The sequence below is a fragment of the Artemia sp. Qi Xiang Cuo genome, chromosome 1 (genome assembly GCF_049724085.1).
Source record: "Artemia sp. Qi Xiang Cuo chromosome 1, ASM4972408v1, whole genome shotgun sequence".
Lineage (NCBI taxonomy): Eukaryota > Metazoa > Arthropoda > Branchiopoda > Anostraca > Artemiidae > Artemia > Artemia sp. Qi Xiang Cuo.
Window position 1 is genome coordinate 58,739,640 of NC_142794.1, and position 23,422 is coordinate 58,763,061.

General features: G+C 36.2%; 2 protein-coding genes across 5 annotated transcripts in view; one reads left to right on the forward strand and one right to left on the reverse strand.

Annotated features, from left to right (window-relative positions):
* The window catches only part of LOC148956525 (uncharacterized), a 161,671-nt gene extending 141,201 nt beyond the window's left edge, over nucleotides 1-20,470 (reverse strand). The window contains exon 1 of the mRNA XM_089085779.1: nucleotides 20,453-20,470. The gene's annotated coding sequence lies outside the window, so the exon portion shown is untranslated. The remainder of the gene's footprint in view (nucleotides 1-20,452) is intronic.
* Nucleotides 19,209-23,422, forward strand: part of LOC148956527 (uncharacterized) — a 103,338-nt gene continuing 99,124 nt past the window's right edge. The window contains exon 1 of one of the 4 annotated variants that reach the window (XM_089085887.1): nucleotides 19,209-19,289. The gene's annotated coding sequence lies outside the window, so the exon portion shown is untranslated. The other 3 variants (XM_089085892.1, XM_089085896.1, XM_089085902.1) reach the window with 3 other exon arrangements.

Here is a 23,422-nt window from a genome sequence, read left to right on the forward strand (position 1 = left end):
TTTCTTTTTTCATAGAAGGACCTCACAATTTCATATGTTAATAAAAGATTTGAATTGCTTGAATCTATGATAGTATTGAAAGAGCCACAATATTCTAATTTGTTACAAATTTTGCATGCTAAAAACTGGGGTAAAATACTTTACATCGATATATTTTTTAACACATGAAAACTTTAGCTCAGATCAACGATTCTAAGTCAAGAGTATTTCTAAGAAGCTGTGAGTTGAAATTACATTCTTGAAATTCTGCAACCAAGGCCATATTTTGTTTATTTTATTGCTTACTGTTCAACTTCGGTGAAAAAGATAAAAAACAAAATAGGTCAAACTAATGCAAAAACAGTAAGTTCAATGGACAAATAACTTATTTAGGGTCAGAAACCGATTCTATTTTCTTAATTTTAACTGAGCTGATTTGGCCATACTACGAAAATACAAAGTTAACGAGTTTGGAATTTTACCATATCCATTCCAAAAAATTCATTTGGATTTCAAAAAGAAGAGACGAATAAGGTAAAAATTTCACGCTAAATTTAATGAAATCCTTATTTTTTTCAAATTTTTTGTATGATTTTAAATTTTGATTCGGTTCTAACTTTATTTAATAACTAAACATACCACTGCAAGACTTCCTACGCACAATTTATAAATATTATTACTGAATTTTGGACCTTTCCTACCGGATCCTGGAATCAGTGTTGAAACCGGATCATAACTTTGGACTCTCTGAGATTAAGCTGTAACTCTTCCGTTTTTTCGGATTCAGTGTAATTTTGGACTTTTGGTCCAAATTGCATCTTATCTCGAAAGATTTGGGTTCCTACCCTTTCCCCCCTTTGCGACGCCTTTGCCCCCTCAAAATGGAGATAGAATGGAGAACAAATTTGCATTTGCATGCATTGTTCAAATTCTGTTCTAGTTCTGTTCATTGTTCAAATTCTGTTCTGTTCAAAAAATGCTTCCATTGTTCAAATTCTGTTCTAGTTAAAGCCTACAAAATTGGTCTAATTTAAATGCTATAAGGTATTTGCATGGATTAGTTGTCTGTTGCTTTTATTCCTCTCCCAACTTCTCTTGTATTCTGATGCGCACAAATAACAAAAGCTGCTTCGCTATTGTGACACATGCTGCGTTGAAAGGTATCATATTGATATTAGTGGGTTTTTATTGAGTACAGTGACAGCCATCACGAAAACACCAAAACGGAAGGAAGAGATCGCTATTGTTTATTGAAAAGCAAGAGATTATAAAGTCTGAAAAGGGTCTCTCCATCCTACAGATTTTTGAGTGTTGTTGCTTGTGTTGCGTTTATGTTACACGAAAAATATGTCATATTGGGTGTTTTACAGGTATGAAGCTCCTTTCTAGAGATCGGTGTCAGCCGGTGGCGTGCTGCCGTTTCCCCTAAAAATCAGCTATTGATTTCTGAAAAGAAAAGCCGGCGTGGCGCCGGGGTCTAAATCCTTCCCTGTCCAGTTTGTTCAACTAAGTTGAGGAGTCTCAACTGATTTTTTTGTGTTTGTATTGTTTCTTGGAACGTTTCATTAGTAATCGATTCATAATGTCAAGTTAGAAAAAACTAAAGAATAACTGCGAAAAAGCAAAAAAAAAAAAAAAAAAAAAAAAAAAAAAAAAAAATGTGTCCAGACGATACCATTATAATGAAAGCAAATCTGAAAACACAGTAAATATAAATTATCTGAATGTAGAGAAGTGATGCAAACATTTTTTTTTTAGTGTTTAAGCCTTTTATCAAGATTACCTGCTTTAGAAAATAAATCGTCCTTGGTTATCTCAACCTTTGCCTATTATTCAGAGAATTGGTTTTTAAGGATCAGAGGCTTAGTTTTTGCCATTTTTGTGCATATTAGAGGCTAAGGCAGTGAAGAGTATTAAAAAATTTTCCTTTTCTTTGCCTAGCTGCATGAATTAAGTGAAATATTAAAGACATTAGTGATTAAAATGAAGCACACATCCCTTGGTCTGATTCTCCTTTTAATTGAAATTAATTAAAAAAAAAATTTCCACAAAATCAGTTTTTCAAAGAAAAGTAAAGAACTCCATTAAACCAAAAATGATCAAAAATTAAATCAAATAATCTACCAAGTGTGAAACTACCTCAAATCAGCATCGATAAATAAATGAAACCCAAAAACGAGCAGAAATTACAATAAATAACCGAGTCAAACTCAAGACGAGCAGAAGTTAACATGAGTAGGGCTCAAAATCTCTGTGCCTTCCCAAGGCCGGAACATAATTTGCACTACTGAGAAAAATATAAATGTTTTTACTTTTATAACTTTAATAAATCAAATAATATTAACATTTTGATTGCTAAATATCAGTATATGTATATTAAACTGACAATGCACAATCATTTGTGTTTTTTTTCTAGTAAAGTACAAATTATGCTCTGGCCTTGGGAAGGCATAGGGGTTTTGAGCCCTACTCATATTAATTTCTGCTCGTGTTGAGTTTGCTTCGGTTATTTATTGTATTTCTGTTCGTTTTGGGTTTCATTTATTTATCGATGCTGATTTGTGGTAGTTTCACGTTTGGTAGATTATTTGATTTTATTTTTGCTAATTTTTTGTTTAATTGAGATCTTTACTTTTATTTGAAAAACTTATTTTGTGGAAAAAGTTTTTTTCAATTAATTTCTGTTCGTTTTATATTGTCATAGTCTTTTCAGTAAAAAAGAAAATAATACTTTAAATCTTTTCGTTTTTAAGACTTTATAGTTTGGCCTGCTATTTGTATGCTGAAGAAAAATTTTCAGCAATTTTTAAAAACACACAGCCTTTTCAAAATCTGGACACAAATAGCAGTGTTTAATATAAATGTTTAATAAAATAGTAATAAAATATAATTGTTTTTACTTTTATAACTTTAATAAATCAAATAACATTAACATTTTGATCACTAAATATCAGAATATGTATATTAAACTGACAATGCACATTCATTTGTCTTTTTTTTCAGTAAAGTGCAAATTATGTTCTGGCCTTGGGAAGGCATCGGGGTTTTGAGCACTACTCATTTTAATTTCTGTTCGTTTTGGGTTTCATTTATTTATCGGGGCTGATTTGTGGTAATTTTAGGCTTGGTAGATTATTTGATTTTATTTTTGCTCATTTTCGGTTTAATGGAGTTCTTTACTTTTCTTTGAAAAACGTACTTTGTGGGAAATTTTTTTTAATTAATTTCTGTTCGTTTTATATTGACTTAGTTTTTCCAGGGAAAAAGAAAATGATACTTTAAATCTTTTCGTTTTTAAGACTTCATAATTTGACCTACTATTTGTATGCTGGATAAATATTTTCAGCAATTTTTAACAACATACACCCGTTTAAAAATCTGGGCACAATTAGTAGTGTTTAATTTAGTTTCATACCTCCTCTAGTTGACCTGAAATAGAAAACTTGATACCATTCGCAAAAAAATCTGTTTACTTTCTTTGATAGCTTGGATACACTTACGCTATTTTGATTTGGTTAAATTTTAAGAGCAGAAGTAGCCCCGAAAGCTAAAACATAATACCCTCAATTTTTCTTGGGATACTACTGAGATGTCTTACTGGGAATTAGCATTAACACAGTGAATTTTGATTTAATCTTAAGACAACATTTAGTTTTTAAACATAATGGGCAAATGGGAGGGTGGGAATGGAGGGGGAACTATCTGCCCTCCAATCACTTTTGACTATTGAAAAGGACACTAGCCGTTTTAATTTCCAATCGGATGGTTCCTTTTTGAATTTTTTACAACAACCCTTTCTATAAAAAAAAAACCTTATATGCCCCTAGGGCATAACTTACAACCGTTGCCCTGAGGGCTGTGGAGCGATGGACATCCTGAAAATCATAATTTCTAGACTTTTTAACTACTCCGAACAATCTGGCTATCTTAAAGTTTAGATTGAATGGGTGTGAAATGGTGTTTGTGAGAGGGGTGCTAGTTATCCTCTAACCACTTTCGACTATTAAAAAGTTCAATTTCAATTTTCAATCAAATGAGCCACTTTTGAAATTTCTACAACAACATTCTATATAAACCTTATATACCCCCAAGGCATAACTTACAACCCTTGCACTAAGGGCTCTGATGGGCTTATCCTCCAATGACTTTCGACTATTAAAAAGGGCGAAAGCCCTTTTAATTTCCATTTGAATTAGCCCTATTTGAAGTTTCTACGACATCACTATCTATAAAAACCTTATATGCTCCAGGGCACAATTTAAAATCCTTGCCCCGAGGGCTCTGAGGGGGTTATCATCCTCAAAGACCTAATTTCTAAAACTTTTAACTAGGTCTAACGAATTGGTTATCTCAAAGTTTTGATTGATTGTTTTTTGGGAAAAGGTGGGTGTGAGAGGGGGGTTAGTCGCCCTCAAATCACGTTCGACTAATAAAAAGGGCACTAGCCCTTTGAATTTCCAATCGAATGAGCCCTTTTTCAACTTTCTGCGACAAACCTTTCAATAAAAACTTTATATGCCTCCAGGGCATAACTTTCAACCCTTACCCTGAGGGCTGTGGGGGGGGAGAGTCATCCTCAAACATATAATTTGCAGACCTTTCAACTACTTTGAACAAAATGGCTGTCTCAAAATTTTGACTGAATATTTGTGGATAAATGGTTGGAGTGAAATGGGTATTAGTTGCCTTCCAATGCCTTTCGACTGTTAAAAAGGGCACTAGCCATTTAAATTTCCAATAAAATGAACCCTTTTTGAAGTTCCTACGACAACGCTTTCTATAAGAGCCTTATATGCCCCCAGGGCATAACTTACAACCCTTGCCCTGAGGACTGTCATCTTCAAAGACCTAATCTTAAAAAGACCAAGGGGGGTGATTGTCATCCTCAAATATAGAATTTTCAGAGCTTTTAACTACATTGAACAAAATGGTTATTTCAAAATTTTGAGTGTATATGTTTGGCAAAAAGGAGGGCAAAGAAGGTGGGTTAGTTGCCTTCCAATCACTTACGAATCTAATGAAGTGTATTAGCCCTTTGAATTTCCAATCGAATGAGCCCTTTTTGAAATTTCTACGATAATGCTTTCTATAAAAACCTTATATGCAACAGGCCATAACTTACAACCCTTGCCCTTAGGGCTAGGGGGGGGTGTCATCCTCAAAGATCTAATTTTCAGAACTTCCAACTACGTTGAACAAGATTGCTATCTCAAAATTTTGATTGGATGTGTTTGGGGAAATGGTGGGCATGAGAGAGAGATTGTTGCTCTCAAATCACTTTCGAGCTTTAAAAAGGGCGTTAGCCCTTTCAATTTCCAATCGAATGAGCCCTTTTTCAAGTTTCTACGACAGTGCTTTTTATAAAAACCATATATGACCCAGGGCATAACTTACAACCCTTGCCCTGAGGGCTGTGAAAGGGTTTTCGTCCTCAAAGACATAATTTCCAGAAATTTCAACTACGTTCAACAAAATGGCTTCCTCAAAATTTTGATTTGATGTGTTTGGGGAAATGGTGGGCGTGAGAGGGGGGTTACTTGCCGTCCAATCACTTCCGACTATTAAAAAGGACGCTAGCTGTTTCAATTTCCAACCGAATGATTCCTTTTTGAGGTTTCTGCGACAATGCTTTCTATAAAAAAAAACTTATATGCCCCAGGGCAAAACTTACAACCCTTGCCCTGAGGGACGTCGGGGGAGTGTCATTCTCAAAAACGTAATTTCCGGACTTTTTAACTACGTCGAACAAAATAGATATCTGAAAATTTTGATTGGATGTGTTTGGGGAACTGGTGTGTGTGAGAGGGGTGTTATGTATCCTCCAATCACTTTCGACTAATCAAAAGGGCGAAAACCCTTTTAATTTCTAATTGAATGAGCCCTTTTTGAAGTTTCTACAACATCGCTAGATATAAAAACCTTATATGCTCCCAGGGCATAACTTACAACCCTTGCCCCGAGGGCTCTGAGGAGGTTATCATCCTCAAAGACCTAATTTCTAAGACTTTTAACTACGTTGGACAAAATGGCTATGCAAGAATTTTGATTGGATGTGTTTGGGGAAAAGGTCGGCGTGAGAGGGGGGTTAGTTTCCCTTCGACTACTTCCGATTATTAGGAAGATCACTGAACCTTTGAGTTCACAATCGAATGAGTACTTTTTCAAGTTTCTACGACAAAGCTTTCAATAAAATCATTACATGCCCCCAGGGCATAACTTACAACCCTTACCCTGATGGATTTTGGGGGGAGTGTAATCCTTAAAGATATAATTTCCCGACCATTCAACTACTTTGAATAAAATGGCTGTCTCAAAATTTTTAATTTTTTTTCAAAATTTTGTGCGTGGATAAATGGTGGGCGTGGAAGAGGTATTAGTTGGCTTCCAATCACTTTCGATTATTAAAATGGGCACATGCCTTTTTAATTTCCAATCGAATGAGCCCTTTTTGAAGTTTCTACAACAGCACTATCTATAAAAACATTATATGCCCCCAGCGCATAACTTACAACCCTTGCCCTGAGGGCTCTGAGGGGGGTTATCATCCTCAAAGGCCTAATTTCTAAAACTTTCAACTACGTTGAACAAAATGCCTATCTAAAAATTTGGATTGGATGCGTTTGGGGAAAAGATCGGCGTGAGAGGGGGGTTAATTGCTCTCCAATTACTTTCGACTATTGAAAAAGGCACTAGCCCCTTGAATTTCCAATCAAATGAGCCCTTTTTCAAGTTTCTACGAAAAAGCTGTCAATAAAAACCTTATATGCCCCCAGGGTATAAATTACAACCCTTACCCTGAGGGCTGTGATGGGAGTGTCATCCTCAAATATATAATTTCCGGACCTTTCAAGTACTTTGAACAAAATGGCTGTCTCAAAATTTTGATTGAATGTTTGTGGATAAATGGTGGGCGTGGAAGGGGTACTAGTTGTCTTCCAACCACTTTCGACTACTAAAAAGGGCATTACCCATTTCAATTTCCAAGAATGAGCCCTTTTCCAAGTTTCTATGACAACTCCTTCGATACGAATTGCCTGGTCTAGAGGAAAAAAATAATAAATGATACATTGTGCCAACATCGTTCTTTACTTAGGCAGCGCGATTGCGCTGCTATGATGTTGGGTATGCTTGGAAGTATACAGCAAAGACCCATTATTCTTAAATGTTGTTTTCTTTACTCCAATCCAGGGTCTTTTCCGTACCATTGTTTACGTTTAGTATTTGTTATTGTTAAGTTTGCATACATTTTTTGGGTGGAAGAGGGGTGAATTTTCTGCTCGTTTGTGGATGGGATAAAAAGGGTGTGGGGGTTAGTTCCCGATCACTTTTGGTTCTTAAAAAGGGAACTAGAACTTTTAAATTTTCAATCAAATGAGCCTTCTCCGAAGATTATATGACCATTGCTAAAGAAAAACCTTACATGTTGATGAGGAGAAACTGGCATAGCTTACAGACCCAGCCCCAGGAGCTATGAGGTTTTGTTAACCCCAGAATTATATTTCTTTGGCCTTTGGACTGTTTTGAACAAAATGACTATCTCAAAATTTTAATCAGATTTATTTTAATCATTGGGAAAAAAGGGTATGGGTGTGGGGCTAGTTGCCCTCTGATCCTTTTTTACTCGTAAAAGGGGCACTAGAACTTTCGACTTCAAATTGAATGAGCCCCCTCCAATGTTTATCGAGCCCCTTTCCATAAAAACGTTATCTATTAACAATGGGAAACTAACTAAACTTACAACCCTTTGGCCTTTGGATTATTTTGAATAAAGTGGCTGTCCCAAAATTTTGATTGTATACATTTGGGAAAAAGGGCTTGGGGTGGGGTGTCATTGCCCTTCTATCACTTTGTATTTTTAAAAAAGAAACTAGAATTTTTGATTTCCAATCAAATAAGCCCACTCCAAAGTTTATACGATCATGCCTTCCACTAAACCTTATATGTCAACAATGGGTAACTTACATAACTTACAGCCCCCTCCCCAACAGGAAATGTTGAGAGGGATGTCTAATACAATTAGAACACTCTGTGTGCTTGCTGGCTGTGAAAAGAGAATATCAGCAACGGTATTACTGAGGAAAACGACTGAGGGTATTAAGTGGAAAATTTTACGGTATGTTGAAGAGATGCTGAAGAGAGATTCTAAGGCTACCAGCCCGCTCCTTGCTCTTTTTAGGTGCCCCCTGAAGAGATGTTGAAGAGATGCTGAAGAGAGATTCTAGGGCTACCAGCCCCCTCCTTGCTCTTTTTAGGTGCCCCCTCTGCTCAACACTGGTCAAAATTTTGGAATTATTATTTTGTCTAAACTAGTCAAAAAGCCCAATAGCTTTAGTTCCACGAATACCATGCCCCCACAGTCCTGTGGCAAAAATTGTAAATTATGCAATTATTCTATTATTTACATGCAGAATTTATCATTAGAAAAAGGGGAAATATTTGATTCTTGGTGTATCCGAAAACGGTAAGAACATTTAGGTTTAACTTTGGAAAATATTCAGGGGTATGTTATACTAAATCAAAAGGCGCTATATGCATCCAGTTTATCAAAAAGGAGGATCTGCAATATTTTAAAAGCGGCTGAGGGATTGACTTGAAAATTTCAGGACATGTTGACGGGGATGTTGAAAAGTGGATGAAGTTAACACAGCTTTAGAGAGGGATGCTGAACACAACACATTTTGTGCCTGCTGATTTTTAGAAAGACATATCATCAATATCTAAGGAACGGCTGAGGATATTATGTGGAAAATTTTAGTGGGTGTCGTGGGGGAGGGGGGCTGAAGACCAATTGGGGATAACCAGCCCCCATTTCTCTTTTTAGATGCTCTCTTCCCTCATCAATGATCAAAATTTTGAAAAAGCAATTTTGTTAAAACAGCCAAAAGGTCCGGTAAATATACCTTCGGGGATACAGTGCCCACCACAGCCCCCAGGGTAAGGATTGTAAATAATGCAGTTTGCCCTCTTTTACACACCTGATTTATCATTAGAAAAATGAAGAATTTTTTACTCTAGGTGTGTTTGAAAAGGCTAACGGTATTAAGGTGAATTTTCGGGGAATGTTGAGGGGAATGTTAAACTAAATTTAAAGTTACTATGTGCATACTGTTTATCAAAAAGGTTACTCTGCAATATTAAAAGAACAGCTGACGATATTAAGTTTAAACTTTCAGGGTTTGTTGAGGAAGATGTTAAAAAGCGGTCGGGGAAGGGGGCCACCAGTCACCCTCCCATTTCTTTTTTAGCTGCCCTCTCAAAAAATCTAATCAAGGTTTAGAATAGCCACCTTGTTCAAAATAGTCGGAAAGCCAAATAGCTACACATCCTGGGATGACTTAACCCCCACAGTCACTGGGACAAGTTTGTAAGTTGTATAAGCAACCCATTGTGTATATACAAGGTTGGTTATTGGGAAAAGATGGCATGTTTGATCCTGACTCTCAAAATGATAAGTTTATTAAGGTAAAACTTTTACAAAATGTTGTGGGGCATGTCAAACGAACTCAAAGCGTACAAATTGTAGGGGTATTTTGAAAAGGACACAACAGGAGTATCTAAAGAACGACTAAGTGTGGTAAGTTGAAACTTTAAATGTCTGTTGAGAGGCATATTGAAAAAGGAACGAAGGACATCCTTCCCCTCCCCTCTTGCCCCTTTCAAGTATCTCCTTAACACTGATAGAGATCTTAAAAATCGATTTCATTCGGAATAGTCACAACTTCTAAAAGCTAAGCCTCTGAGGATGCCTTTCCCCAACGGTTCACGGGGCAAGTAATGTAAATTATGCAATTTATCCATTTTTTCAGGTATGATTTATATTTAGGAAAGGGGAGAGGGTTTGATTCTGGGTGTGCAAAAAAAGACTAAGGGTATTCAGAGAAAATTTCGGGAAATATTTAGGGATATGTTGAACTAAATAAAAATAAAATATATATATCCAAATTACCAAAAAGGCCTACATGCAATATTTTAGTAAAAGGGTAATAGATTGAAACTTTCAGGGCCACTACACTAATACTATTGCGGTTGCAAGTGAGACTGGTTGTAACTGCAACTGTGACTAATTCCAACTGTGAGAACATGGAGCTGCGACTGCAACTGCTTACAACTGCTAATACATGTATTTACGACTAAGTTCAGGGAATGTTGAGGGGGATGTTGAACTTTGAAATTTTAGTGGTGATTAAAATAATACTTTGATTTTGAAAAAAAAACTTTTATGTTGAAATGGGGAATGTTGAAAAACTTGAAACCTTGGCAATCAAAACAAACAGAAATTAATTTTAAAAATCTTCCTGAGAAAGAAGTTATTCGAAGAAAAGTAAATAGTCATATCAAATTAAATTTTGATAATAATACAAACTCAATAAAATCAGAAATTAGTATTAAAGAATAAACGAAACCGAAAACGAACAGACATCAAATAAACAATCATAGCAAACAAACTTAACAGGTACTAATATAAATGAATTAATAAATCTTAAAACGAGTAAAAGTAAAACTCAATATTTAAATCAAACTTAAAATAAACAAGAATCACTACAAACAGGAATCTGGCTACTGTATCCTTCTCCCTTCCCAGACTGTAAAAGTCTAAAGACTACAACGTCATTTGTGCTTTAGCCTACTGAAAACGAATTATATTATAATAAATTTGTTTTTGTGCTTACCACTTTGAAAATAAAAATAAAATTACAGTAAATAAAATCTTGAACTCCTGAGCTCTCAGCAACCAGTATCATTATATGTCTAATATTCAGACTAAATTTATTTAGATCTTTCCAATGACTGTTCAAGACACATATAGTTTTTAATAAAGTCTAAAGCCTGCTGTCCATTTTGGGTTTCATTTATTTTTCATAGGAATTTCTGGTCGTTTTGAATTTGAATTATTATAGGAATTTGTTTCTATTAGTATAATGTTTAATATGGCTCTTTAATTTTATTTGAAAAACTTTTTATCCGGATTTTTTTTTTTTAATTAATACTGAAAACAGGCAACGTTATGCAAGCCAATGGAAACATTATTCATACTTACACTTCTATGTTTTTTTTTACTGTTGTATTTAAAACTGGTTTAGTAAAATTAATCACTTACTAAGTAATTTATTTCGAGGGTATAAATGATACTTTTTCGGAAACGAACATTTGTCAATCCATTTTTGGTCTTGCTCGAAAGTTCGCCTGCTTCTTTAGTTTAACCAATAATGGGGAACAGTTAGCGGGTAATATGAATGAGTAGCCGTGACGACCAGTATTTATTGGAAGTAGACATTCTATCCGAAATAAAAAAAAACAACTGTTTTTCCTTTGAAAGAGAGATAATTATAAAAAAAAATTAGAGTAGTCTCTTTCTTTTGCGGATTTATATTCCCGTTTGCGTCCAAGGCACACGCTACCGATCGCGAGATATCATCTGCATCTGAAAAGAGAGGATTAATACACGCTGCTACAACAATTCCTACCAAAAACTACTACATCCATGAATGCTAATAATACACTGCTACTATTAATTGAAAAGCAGGGTACCTGGGATACTATGAATATGTTTCGATCAAAACTACGGGAGTAGGCTTGACTGCAGACAAGGCAAACATTATCAGACCTTATTAATTGTAACAAGGTCTGAACGTTGATAGTTTGCTTGGCTGACTATAAGGCAATTATTGGACTGTCAGGAAAAAATTACAGATGAAATTCAATACAGTCCTTTTTTAAATACATCAAGACGATCTTTGTACGAAATTCTAAATTTCATAAGCGAAATTTTCGATACCTTTCTGTGACTACGCACTGACTCCATTTGGTGATAAGAGTTGCAGAAATTCAACTAGAGTTTGAGGGTAAAACGAACAGAGTCGTGGTGGTTCACTCACTGTTGCGGAGAAATTCACTGTTGTTCAATTATGTCACCAAAATGTGACTAAATATGGGCTTCGCTCTTTTAGCTCTATAGGAAGTCTCCGGCATGCTGCCATATTCTGGCCTGTTGCCAGTTTGGGCTATTTCCCACCAATTGGGATGTAACAATTTTCACCTTCGCGGGAGAAGTTACTAAAAACCCACGAGGCGGGTTTTTGGGCTGTAATGTTTCAAATCTCGATACTTTTAGGATAGAAATTTAATTCGCTGGAAACCCAAAAAAATCATGTTTGTTATATCCATTTGGTCATTTACCTTCTTTGCAGTCTTGGACCACAATATCATTACAACGCGTCTTGGACTGTGGTTACCTCCTTCTACCTTTTGGGTACCCCACCATATATATTCATCATCATTCCTTGAAAATAAAAGTATGTACACCGTTTACCGTCCCCAATAAAGGTGACATACACGTATATTACCCTAACACTTTTTTTCTGAGCATCCACTTCCGGCTTCTAAATGCCAGACGCTAAAAATTCATCCGTATTATAAATTCAGATTGAAAAGATATCGAAAAATATAAGAAAACCTCGCATTTTGAATGTTATGGAACCAACATAATTAGCCAAGTAGATAAGGTGAATTCTTAAGTTGGAAAAATTCAGACACGGGGAAGGATCCAGGAGTCAGACAGAAATTAGAATAAGGTAATTTAGATTAATTGTAACTTAGATTAGATTAGGAATGATTGGCGTGGGGGGGGGGGGCTAGTTGCCCTCGAATCACTTTCGACTATTAAAAAGGCCACTAGCCACTCCAATTGCCAATCCAATGAGCTCTTTTCGAAGTTTCTACGACGACTCCTTCGATACGAAGTGCCCGGGTATGGAGAGAAAAAAAAAACAAATTGTGCCCACATCGTTCTTTACTTAGGCAGCGCTAGCGTGCTGCCTATGAAACTCGGCATTCTGGTATTTTATGGCCTAAAAAACGACCTATATAGGTCAGAAGTTTGAGAAAATTTGTACAGAGCCTGAATTTTTCAAAAATATTCATTTCAGTGACGTCATATTTATGAATTCCTTCAAAGAGCGCACATACGTCATAATGGCCCCAGGATTAATTTTATCGTTTTTAGTGTCTCCAAGAGTCTCCAAAAATCTCCAAGAGTGAAAGTATCGTTTTTATTTCTAGGGTGCATGCGACATTACAAAAGGAACATAGCTAAGTATAAAATACCAAGTCTAATTAGTCTATTAAAAAGGCGTTTGAAAAGAAGTTTAATCATGCCTAGAGGACAATTGAACAACCTAGACCATTAAAAGTGACAAGACCAGTCCGAGCAGCTAAGGTAAAAAATATAAATAAATACCTAAAGTAATGATAAACGAAAATGAAGAACAAGTATATAAAGTCAGAATACTTACGTCAGCAAGAGTTACAATGAGTCAAACATGAAAGTAAAGAAAAAAGAAACAAACGGTTCGAAAACAAGCGGCAGCAAGAATTAAAACTACTCAAAAACAAAAGTGAGGATCCAAGAAATATGTGGCTAAAAGACATGCCACAGCAAGAACAAGGGAATATGCGGTTAAAGGATAAGCAGAAATGAGAATTACCAGCAATTACAAGAAAACGAGTATCAAAACGTGTAAAAATGGATTTTAATTTAATATACACATGCTTATATTCTTTCAAAAAAATCTTAATTAATTTTTGACTCCTTAAAGTTATAAAAATGGAAAGATTTCTAAGTGTTACTTTCAGTAAGCTTCCACTGGCGCTGTAGGTTTTATGGTTTTGTAGTAAGACAATACCAAAATTTGCGGGGGTATTTATTTCTATTTAATTCAAACAGGATTTGCAAATTAAATTTAAGTTTCGACCGTTATAAGATTCATTTATTCATTTACATTAATATATATATTGTATGCTTTGTTCGCATTGATTGTTTATTTAATATCTGTTCGTTTTAAGTTTCATTTATACTTTAATAGCAAAATATTTTTTTTTGTTTTAAGCTAGATTTTCATATTCAATCTAAGCATTACTCGCATTAATATCTATTTATTCATTTATATTATTACTTGTTGTATGTTTTTTGCTATGATTGTTTATTTAATTTCTGTTCGTTTTGGGTTTCATTTATTCTTTAATAGTATTTTCTGGTCGTTTTGATTTTGAATTTTAAAATGTATTTTTATCTACTGAGGTTAAGTTTAAAATGGGCTTTACTTTTCTTTGAAAAATTTATTTTTCGGAAAGTTTTTTTTAATTAATTTTTGCTCGTTTTTTATTGCAAAAAGTTTCAAGTTTTTTTTTGTCATGGGGGGGGGGTGCTTACTGTCTGATTATTCTTGTCTTTAAAAAACGGATCTAGAACTTTCAATTTAAATCGAATGAGGTTTTTATCAAAGTCTATACGATTACCTCTTTGATAAAAACCTTATATATGAACAATATACAGCTTACATAACTTGTGGACAGCGATTGACAACAATGAATGGATTGAAAAAATAGCTCAAATAAGGGGGTTTAGACCATTTCACTTGCTGACACAAAGCGATCACGGCTATTTGGAATTGACCTTAATAGGAATTTGTGTGCCAAAGCAATTTTGCATCTATCACAGAGTATGTATTTTAACCTTATAATTGGATAATTATAATATATTTCCTATGTGTTCTTCCCATACAAAACCCCTTCCCATAAGTTATAAACCCCCCTTAATAAGTTAAGCCCCAGGGCATAACTTACAACGCCTATCCCTAGGCCCTGGTGGGCTGTGTCGACACCAGAGTTTTTGTTATCACAACTTTGAACTATTTTAACAAAATGTCTATCACAAAATTTTTATCTGATGCATTGAGGGCGTGGAGGAGGGAGAGGGGCTAGTTGCCCTTCAATCTCTTTTGAATCTTAAAAAGTGAACAAGAACTTTCAATTTCCAATCAAACGAGCCCTCACTAAAGTTTATACGAGCATCCTTCCATAAGAAATAATATGAAGGATTCGGAGAACCCTTAAATTACAACCCTTGCCCTGAGGGCTTTGGGGGAGTTGTGATCCTTAAAGACATAATTTATAGAACTTAAAACTACGTTTCATAAAATGGCTGTCTTAAAATTTTGATTGGATGTGTTTGGGGAAAAAGTGGGCTTGAGAGTGGTGTTAGTTGCCGTCAAATCACTTTTGACTATTAAAAAGGGCACTAGCCCTAGGAATTTCCAATCGAATGAGCCTTTTTTGAAGTTTCTACAACACCACCTTCTAAAAAAACCTTATATGCCCCCAGGACATAACTTAAAACCCTTGCCCTGAGGGTTGTGGGGGATTGTCCTCCTCAAAAACATTTTTTCTATGAGAAAAACAACTAAACTTAACAAAATTTCTATCTCAAAATTTTGATTGGATGTGTTTGGGGGAATGATGGGCGTGGGGGGGGGGGCCTAGGTGCCCTCAAATCACTTTCGACTATTAAAAAGGGCAGTAGCCCTTTGAATTTCCAATTGAATGTGCCTGTTTTGAAGTTTCTATGACAATGCCTTCTATAAAAACCTGATATGCCCCCAGGGCATAACTTAACTCGTGCCGAAGGGCTTATGGGAGGACCCTTCTTAAAAATATATTGTCTATCTAGGAAGCCACTACCCCGAACAAAATGGTTATCCCAAAAGATTGATTCGATTTGTTTGAGTAACGAATGGGCGTAGGGGGGGACTAGATACTCTTCAATCCCTTTTGACTATTAAAAAGGGCACTATCCCTTTGAATTTCCAATCGAATGAGCCTTTTTTGAAGTTTCTACGACAACGCCTTCTATAGAAATTTTATATGCCCCCAGGGCATATCTTAAAACCCTTGCCCTGAAGGTTCTGGGGGAGTGTCCTCCTCAAAAACATATTTTCTATCTGCAAATCAGTTACAATGAGTAAAATGGCATATATCTCAAAAGTTTGAGTTGATGTCTTTGGGGAAATGATGGGTGTGGGGGGTGGGCTAGCTGCCCTCCAATCACTTTCGACTATTAAAAAGGGCACTAGCCCTTTAATTTCCAATCAAATGAGCCTGTTTTGAAGTTTCTACGACAACGCCTTTTATAAAAATCTGAAATGCCCCCAGGGCATAACTTAAAACCTTTGCCCTGAGGGTTGTGGGGGAGTGTCCTGCTCAAAAACATATTTTCTATCAGGAAATCAACTAAGCTGAACAAAATGGTTATCTCAAAATTTTGATTGGATGTGTTTGGGGAAATGATGGGCGTGGTGGGGGGGGGGAGCTAGTTGCACTCCAATTACTTTCGACTATTAAAAAGGGCACTAGCCCTTTGAATTTCCAATCGAATGAGCCTGTTTTGAAGTTTCTACGACAACACCTTCTCTATAAACCTTATATGCCACCAGGGCATAATTTAAAACCCTTGCCTTGAGGGTTGTGGGGGAGTGTCCTCCCCAAAAACATATTTTCTATTTGGAAATCAACTGCGCTGAACAAAATGGCTATCTCAAAATTTTGATTGGATGTGTTTGGGGAAATGATGGGCGTGCGGGGGGGGGGGCCCGCGAGTTGCCCGCCAATCATTTTTGAATATTTAAAAGGGTAGTAGCCCTTTAATTTCCAATCGAATGATCATGTTTTGAAGTTTCTACGACAAAGCCTTCTATAAAAACCTTATTTGACCTCACGGCATAACTTAAAACCTATAGCCCAAGGGTTGTGGGGTAGTGACCTTTTTAAAAACATATTTGTCACTAGGGAGTCAATTATTCTGAACCAAATGTCCCTCTCAAAATTTTGTGTGGATGTGTTTGGGGGAATGATGGGCGTGGGAGGGGGGGGGGCTTCTTGCCCTCCAATCATTTTCGACTATTAAAAAGGGCAATAGTCCTTTAATTTCCGATCGAATTAGCCTGTTTTGAAGTTTCTATGACAACGCCTTCAATAAAAACCTTATATTCCCCCAGGGCATAACTTAAAACCCTTGCCCTGTGGGTTTTGGGGGAGTGTCCTCCTCAAACACATATTTTCTATCAGGAAATCGACTACGCTGAACAAAATGGCTATCTCAAAATTTTGATTTGATGTGTTTGGGGGAATGATGGGCAGGGGGGGGCTTCTTGCCCTCCAATCATTTTCGACTATTAAAAAGGGCAATACCCCTTTAATTTCCAATCGAATGAGCCTGTTTTGCAGTTTCTACGACAACACCTTCTGTAAAAACATCACATACCCCCAGGACATAACTTATAATCCTTACCCTGTCGGTTGTCGGGGAGTATCCTCCTGAAAAACATATTTTCTATTTGGAAATCAACAACACTGAACAAATGGCTATATCAAAATTCTAATTGAAGGTGTTAGGGGAAATAATGGGCGTGGGGGGGGGGGGGGCTAGTTACACTCCAATCACTTTCGACTATTAAAAAGGGCACTAGCTCTTTAATTTCCAATTGAATGAGCATGTTTTGAAGTTTCTACGACAACGCCTTCTATAAAAACATTTTATGTCCCCAGGGCATAGCTTAAAACCCTTGCCCTGAGAGTTTTGGGGGAGGGGGGGGGGTATTCTCCTCAAAAATATATTTTCTATCTGGAAATCAACTATGCTGAACAAAATGGCTATCTCAAAATGTTGATTGGATGTGTTTGGGGAAATGATGGGCGGGGGGGGGGAGGGGGGATTTAGTTACACTCCAACTACTTTCGACTATTAAAAAGGGCACTAGCTCTCTAATTTCCAATTGAATGAGCCTGTTTTGAAGTTTCTACGACAACGCCTTCTATAAAAACCTTATATGCCCCCAGGGCATAACTTAAAACCCTTGCCCTGAGGATTGTGGGGGGGTATCCTCCTCAAAAATATATTTTCTATCTGGAAATCAACTACGGTCAACAAAATGGCTATCTCAAAATTTTGATTGGATGTGTTCGGGGAACTGATGGGCGGGGGGGGAGGGGGGCTAGTTACACTCCAATCACTTTCGACTATTAAAAAGGGTAATAGCTCTTTAATTTCCAATTGAATGAGCCTGTTTTGAAGTTTTTACGACAACGTCTTTTATAAAAACCTTATATACCACCAGGGCATAACTTAAAACCCTTGCCCTGAGGGTTGTGGGGGATTTGTCCTCCTCAAAAATATAGTTTCTATCTGGAAATCAACTACGCTGAACAAAATGGCTATCTCAAAATTTTGATTGGATGTGTTTGGGGGAATGATGGGTGTGGGGGTGGGGCGGAGGGCTAGTTACACTCGAATCACTTTCGACTATTAAAAAGGGCACTAGCTCTTTAATTTCCAATTGAATGAGCCTGTTTTGAAGTTTCTACGACAACGCCTTCTATAAAAACCTTATATGCCCCCAGTGCATAACTTAAAACCCTTGCGTTGAGGGTTTGGGGGGGGGGGTATCCTCCTCAAAAATAGATTTTCTATCTGGAAATCAACTACGCTGAACAAAATGGCTATCTCAAAATTTAGATTGGATGTGTTTGGGGGAATGATGGGCGTGGGGGGGAGGGGGCTATTTACACTCCAATCACTTTCGACTATTAAAAAGGGCACTAGCTCTTTATTTTCCAATTGAATGAGCCTGTTTTAAAGTTTCTACGACAACGCCTTCTATAAAAAACCTTATATGCCCCAGGGCGTAAATTAAAACCCTTGCCCTGATGGTTGTGGGGGGGTATCCTCCTCAAAAATATATTTTCTATCTGGAAATCAACTATGCTGAACAAAATGGCTATCTCAAAATTTTGATTGGATGTGTTTGGGGGAATGATGGCAGTGGGGGGGGGGGGCTAGTTGCCCTCCAATAATTTTCGACATAATTTCGATTAAAAAGGGCACTAGAACTCTCGATTTCCAATTGAATGAGCCCCCTTTGAAGCTTCTACGAGGACCCCTTCCATATGAAGTGCCTCTGGGAAAAAAATAAATAATAATAAAACATTGGAGCCGTATGGCCTTTACTAGAGGCAACGCTACAGCTTTGCCTCTGATAATAACACTGTTTTTCAGTAAGATTATGGTATGCATGCAATAAACCGAGTGGTAAAGGACAATTTGCCTTTTTTTCTTTTATATAATATTTGCTTTCAGTGAAGCACTAGTCAAATTTACGACGGCATACATGGGGGGGGGGGCTGTTAATTTTGTTCTTTCACAGAACTCTATTTGGCTTTTGACCTACACTTATGTGTAGGTTATCTAATATGCCGTTTGTTCCTCTTTTTACCCATAATAGCACTATAATAAGGCATAATAAGGTTACAACAGCGTTCGCTATTTTTGGGCTCGCCATTGCACCGGTTTGGGCTATATGTTCTGCTGGCAAACTTGATTGTTGCTGCTCACCGCCGATAATTTAAAATGGTATAACAAGGAAAATTGTACAACAAACGTTTGAGTGATTTACTTTGGATTGTATTAAGAATAAACACAGGTCCTTCATTTGTTTTACTTATGCTTTGATCTCTGAAGATGATTTGAAATCAGATATCAACAAAGGAATGTACAGTGTGATTGCCTGTTCAATGTCTTTCCAAAGAAAAAATTAAAATGAATTTACTGAAAAAAATCTGCATTGTCAGTTTAATATACAGGTAAATATTTACCAAATCATATTATTGACCTAAGAATAAAGTGAATATACGACTCAATGCCTTTTTTTAATGCTCTTTCAAAATGTAAAAATCATTTTTGTCAAAAATGTATTTTACCCCCACCCCTAGCCTATATACCAATTCTGGGTATATATTTGCACATTAGGGGGGTAAATTTTAAATTTTCCTCCAATTTACACCAGACATAAAATTTGCCACTCCCCTAATGTGCTAAAATATACCCTGAATTGGTATATATGGGGGTGGGGGTAAAATTCATTTCCAACAAAAATGACTATTATATTTGGAAAGAGCATAAAAAAAGGCAGGTAAAATTCTACTTTAGTTACTTTTGGCTATCTTGGAAAGGGGTTGGGTTAGGAAAATGAAACTTTCAGGGATGGATGTACATGCTAAGGTATGTCCCGGGAAGGTCCTTTGAAGTACTTACCTTCAATCCTCCCCCCTCTATATAATGGTAAATTGCTGCACATTGCTAGTTGCTTTAACTTATATTTCATCCTATATTACTATCATAATTATAAATCACTGCTTACCTTACACAACTTGAAATATGAGTTAAAACAACTAGTAATGTGCAGTAATTTACCATTATATAGAGGGGGGAGGAGTGGAGGTAAGTACTTCAAAGTACCTTCCCGGGACATACCTTAGCATGTACATCCATCCCTGAAAGTTTCATTTTGCTAACCCAACCCCTTTCCAAAATAGCCAAAAGTAACTAATGTAGAATTTTACCAAAAGGCATTGAGTGGTATATTCACTTTATTCTTAAGTCAATAGTATGATTTGGTAAATATTCACCAATATACATATGCTGATATTCATTCCTTAAGATCTCAATTTATTTTTGGTTTCTTAAAGTTAGAAAAGTGAAAACATTTGGAAGAAATTTTGGATAAGGTTTAAATTAACACACTAATCACATAGGATTAGTGTGTTAAAAAAACTAAAAAAAAAATATTAAAAAAAAACAACATACCAATAGCATCATAATTTCACCCTGAATCCAAATATGAACTCATTTCTGCAGCAAAATATTTTTAAATTACTTTTAAGCTTCTTTAAGTTTCTTTAATTTCCTTGTTTTTTTTCTACAAAAATGTCATGGTGGCAATTTGATTTGAAAAATACAAAAATTTTGCTGAAAGCTCTGGTTTGAATTGAAATATACTAAATCTTGTTGAGCAGTGATTTGATATGAAAAATACTAAATCAAAATGTAGTATTTTTTAAATCAAATTGCTGCCATGACATTTCTGTAAAAAAAAAAAGAAAATTGAAGAAACTTAAAGAAGCTTAGAAGTAATTTTGAAAATAATTTGCAACAGAAATGAGTGTCATATTTGGATTCAAGATGAAATTCTGATGCTAATGGTATATTTTTTTTTATCTACTATCTGATTAGTGTGTTAATATAAACCTTATCCATTTTTGTCAGTAAAGTACAAATTATATTCTGGCTTTTAGAAAGTTTGGGTTTAGAACCCTACTCATATTAATTTCTGCTTGTTTTGAGTTTGACTCTTATTTATTGTAATTTCTGTTTGTTTGGGGTTTCATTTATTAATTGATATTGATTTGTGGTAGTTGTATTCTTGGTAGATTTTTTTATTCTATTTATGTTTGTTTTGGTTTAATAGAGTTCTTTACTTTTTTTTTAAGAACTTATTTTGTTGAAAAAGTTTTTTGGAAAAATTCTACTTTTGCTACTTTTGGCTATCTTGGAAAAGGGTTAGGTTAGGAAAATGAAACTTTCAGAAATGGGTTTACATGCTAGAGAATATAATGGGAAGGTATTTTGAAGTACCTACCTCCTCTCCTTCTCCTTCTAGAGGGTCCCAAAATTTGCCTGCATGACAGGTCTTGTCATGCAGGCTCTCTGACAAATGGCTCTCTGACAATTCTGATTGGATATGTTTGGGGAAATGGTGGAAATAAGAGTGGGGTTAGTTACCCTCCAATCGATTTTAACTATTAAAAAGGGAACTAGCCCTCTCAGATTCCAATTGAATTTGAAGTTTCCATGACAACACTATCTCTAAAAACCTTGTATGCCCCTGGGGTATAACATACAACCTTTGCCCTGGGGGTTCAGGGGTGTTTGTCATCCTTAAATAAATAATTTCCAGAACTTCCAACTACATTGAACAAAATGGCTATCCATAAACTTTGGTTGAATGTGTTTGGAGAAATGGTGGGCATGAGAGGGGGGTTAGTTGCTCTCCATTCACTTTTGACTATTAAAAATGAAAGCCCTTACAATTTCCAATCAAATGAGTCCTTTTTGAAGTATCTACAACAGAACTTTCTATAAAGACCTTATATGCCCCCAGGGCATAACTAACATATCTTGCCCTGAGGGCTCTGAGGAGGTTATCATCCTCAATGACCTAATTTCCAGAACTTTCAACATGTTCAACAAAATGGATATCTCAAAATTTTCATTGGATGTGTTTGGTGAAATGGTGGGCATGAGAGGGGGTTAGTTGCCCTTCAATTGATCTTAACTATGAAAAAGGGCAGTAGCCCGTTCAATTTTCAATCAAATGGGCCCTTTTTGAAGTTTCTACAATATTGCTTTCTATAAAAACCTTATATGCCCCCATGGCATAACTTACAACCCTTGCCCTCATTGCTCTGAGGGGGTTATCATTCTCAAAGACTTAATTTCCAGAACTTTTAACTACATTGAACAAAATGGATATATCAAAATTTTGATTGGATGTGTTTGGGGAAATGGTGGGCATGAGAGGGGGCTTGTTGCCCTACAGTAACTTTTGACTATTAAAAAGGGCACTAGTCCTTTCAACTTCCAATCAAATGAGCCCTTTTTGAAGTTTCTAAAACATTGCTTTCTGTAAAAACCTTATCTGCCCCCAGGGCATAACTTACAACCCTTGCCCTGAGGGCTGTGTGTGTGTGGGGGGGGGGGGGTTGTCATCCTCAAAGACATAATTTCCAGAACTTTCAACGACGTTGAAAAAAATGGCTATCTAAAAATTTTGATTGTATGTGTTTGGGGAAATGGTGGGCATGAAAGGGGGGTAATTACCCTCCAATCACTTTTAAATATTAAAAAGGGCACTAGTCATTTCAATTTCCAATCAAATTAGCCCTTTTTGAAGTTTCTACGACAAAACTTTCTATAAAAACCTTATATGCCCCCAGGGCATAACTGACAACCCTTGCCCGGAGGGCTGTGGAGAGGGGGGGGGTTGTTGTTATGCTTAAAGACCTAATTTCCAAAACTTTTAAATATGTTGAACAAAATTTCTATCTAAAAATTTTGATTGAATGTGTTAGGGGAAAAGGTGGGTGTGAGAGGGGGTTAGTTTCCCTCTACTCACTTTTGACCATTAAAAGGGGCACTAGCTCTTTGCATTTCCAATTGAATGAGCCCTTTTTCAAGATTTTACAACAAAGCTTTCAATAAAAAACCTTATATGCCCCCAGGGCATAACTTATAATCCTTGCCCTGAAGACTATGGGGGGAGTGTCCTGCTCAAAGATATAATTTCCAGAACTTTCAACTGCATTGAACAACATGGCTGTATCAAAATTTTGGTTGGATGTGTTTGGGGAAATAATTGAATGTGTTAGGGGAAAAGGTGGGTGTGAGAGGGGGTTAGTTTCCCTCCACTCACTTTTGACCATTAAAAGGGGCACTAGCTCTTTGCATTTCCAATTGAATGAGCCCTTTTTCAAGATTTTACAACAAAGCTTTCAATAAAAAACCTTATATGCCCCCAGGGCATAACTTATAATCCTTGCCCTGAAGACTATGGGGGGAGTGTCCTGCTCAAAGATATAATTTCCAGAACTTTCAACTGCATTGAACAAAATGGCTGTATCAAAATTTTGGTTGGATGTGTTTGGGGAAATGGTGGGTGTGGAAGGGTTGTTAGTTGCCTTCCTTCACTTTTGACTATTAAAAAGGGCTCTAGCTATT